Below are 2882 nucleotides of genomic sequence, written 5' to 3' on the forward strand. Positions count from 1 at the left end.
GACAGGTTATAGCAAAAGAGTAGATTGAGGGGTGTCTCCTCCCTTCAGATGCAACATCAGCCCTGGAAACCACTGCTGTAGAAGCATTTTGTTATGCCAAAGGAGCAAAGCAGAGAAATGAGCCCTTTACTCTTAAAAAAAGATGAAACAAAAGTGTAAAGGGTAAGTTTTCAGGTATACTGTGAAGAAGGAGGTTTGAAATCTACAGGCCACAGCCTGACTCTCCCCCATACATGCCTTCCAAAGCTGAGATAATGGGCTCAGCACCTAGGTCAACATCTTGATTCAGTCTCAGTAGCGCCTCTGCCCAGCCGCCCACAAACCCAGTATATTAATGAAGTGAAGGATGTGTGACAAGCCCAGCTCTGCAGTTGGGACACAGCCCTGGCATAACTCCTGCTGACATGTGCCACTCCTGGAATGCTGGGCACTCCACCTTCAAACTAACTTCTGGCTGAACTGGTGGTGTCCTGGTTCTAGCTGAAAAGAGGCTCCAGTCCTGGTTTTCACTCTTGAATTATTGGTTGAGGAGCAAAAGCCAAAAAATGCAACCTACACTGAGCAGCAGCCAGGATGTTGATGCTGCCAGGCAATTTCTGGCTCACTGGACCACCATCTCCTACTTCTGGACCAAGAGGATACACCAGAGACCAACCTCCCGTGATTCAGGCCTCGCTGACAAATCCCTGGTCCCATGGGGTTCCTCCTTTGCTTGAGTTACTACCTGGTAAGGAGTTGCACTCTTTCCAAAGTGTATGCATACTTTTACACTATCAAAATGTGGAATTTGTAAATTGTAATTAAAAAAAATATTTTTTAAAAAAGATGTGGAAAAACCACATTCAGCATTTATTTTAAAATGATGGCCTCAGGAACTAGAAGAACTATAGTGAAGTGGGGTTTTATTTTTAGTGCCATATGTGCACTAACAAGCTTAAAACTTCACAGAATAAGTTGCTACCTGTGTGATTCATCATAGCATCATTGCAACTCTAACATGGTAGTGTTCTTTTCCTGTGAAGGAGTGTTTGATGCATAGGACTTAAAATGCTGTGATAGAACCACAGCTGTATAGGAAAATAATTCTTTATCTTTATGGAGAAGTTGTCTATAACTTGAACTAAATAAACATGTTTGTGATACCCATTAGTACAATATGGTAAAGTGATATAGTAAAGATGAGAAAAATCTAAGAATATTGAAAGAATATGCAGTGAAGAATTTTACAATTATGATAATAAAGAATGTTTCAAAGCTTCGCTTCTGGGTCTGGCAACAAAACACTTAATTGCATTGTATTTCCAAAATAATCTATTCAACCACATTATATTTAATTGGCAAATTTATTTTTAACCCGGGTCCCCCACACGCCAGGCCGACGGCCAGGGCCCATTTTTTTTTTTTTAAACAGGACTTTAATTTTATTTATTTATTTTTTACAGAGACAGAGTGAGTCAGAGAGAGGGATAGAAAGGGACAGACAGACAAGAACAGAGAGAAATGAGAAGCATCAATCATTAGTTTTTCATTGCGCGTTGCAACACCTTAGTTGTTCATTGATTGCTTTCTCATATATGCCTTGACCGCGGGCCTTCAGCAGATCGAGTAAACCCTTGCTGGAGCCAGTGACCTTGGGTTCAAGCTGGTGGGCTTTTCCTCAAACCAGATGAGCCTGCACTCAAGCTGGCGACCTTGGGGTCTCGAACCCAGGTCCTCTGCATCCCAGTCCAACGCTCTATCCACTGCGCCACCGCCTGGTCAGGCGGCAAATTTATTTTTAAAAATAAATTCATCTCTTCATTTTCTTTTAGCCTTATTTTAAAAATCAAGAGTCACAAGGCCCTGTCCGGTTGACTCAGTGGTAGAGCGTCGGCCTGGCGTGCAGAAGTCCTGGGTTCGATTCCCGGCCAGGGCACACAGGAGAAGCGCCCATCTGCTTCTCCACCCCTCCCCCTCTCCTTCCTCTCTGTCTTTCTCTTCCCCTCCCGCAGCCGAGGCTCCATTGGAGCAAAGATGGCCCAGGCGCTGGGGATGGCTCCTTGGCCTCTGCAGCAGGCGCTACAGTGGCTCTGGTCGCAACAGAGCGATGCCCTGGAGGGGCAGAGCATCGCCCCCTGGTGGGCAGAGCATCGCCCCCTGGTGGGCGTGCCGGGTGGATCCCGGTCGGGCGCATGTGGGAGTCTGTCTGACTGTCTCTCCCCATTTCTAGCTTCAGAAAAATACAAAAAAAAAAAAAAAAAATCAAGAGTCACAGAAAAGTTAACTGGCTAAAATTTGCCTAACTAATGCTTAGTAAAGACAAACTCCAAACACCTCCTGACTCCAAACCAAGTCCTCATTTTATATGACCAATTTGCCTCCAAGGCTGCCATTTCCAGAAAATTATGTTTTATTGCTTTATTCTTTATGTCATTTTGGAACTTAATTTTTTTTTCATTCCTCCTCACTGACACCTATTTTCACAAAGTCGTGTTTACTATATCAGAAATGCTCAATGATCCTTCTGTAGTTTATGAATACTGAGCGGGTGTTTACGCTCTCCTGTGAGATGTGACTCCTCAAACCTTGTTCCACTATCAGCACATTACCCGTCTGATGTGAAGGGAAAAAAAAAGAAAAGAAAAGAAAAAGAAATGCTCAACAGATAGTAAAAACAAACAACAACAAAATACACACACACATAAGCAACCGTGGAACACATGAGTAGGCTTACAGCAGAAATTTTCCTAAGTGCTCGAACCAATAGAACATGAAACCAAAAGTCTGTTTTCTTGTTTACAAAGACTTTGACTTTTTCTTAACAGTGACAGCGTAAGGTTTTTTAATAGCGATACTTTTATATCTTTTGAATTTCATCAGTTTATATTTTATCTTTGAAAATT

General features: G+C 42.7%; 1 non-coding gene across 1 annotated transcript; it reads left to right on the plus strand.

Annotated features, from left to right (window-relative positions):
* The first annotated feature begins 2497 nt into the window (after positions 1-2497).
* LOC136336731 (small nucleolar RNA U13) lies at positions 2498-2598 on the plus strand. Its single transcript, XR_010731555.1, has one exon. It is a non-coding gene; the product is annotated as a small nucleolar RNA U13 (small nucleolar RNA).
* Positions 2599-2882: the final 284 nt, after the last annotated feature.

This window comes from Saccopteryx bilineata, chromosome 4 (genome assembly GCF_036850765.1).
Source record: "Saccopteryx bilineata isolate mSacBil1 chromosome 4, mSacBil1_pri_phased_curated, whole genome shotgun sequence".
Lineage (NCBI taxonomy): Eukaryota > Metazoa > Chordata > Mammalia > Chiroptera > Emballonuridae > Saccopteryx > Saccopteryx bilineata.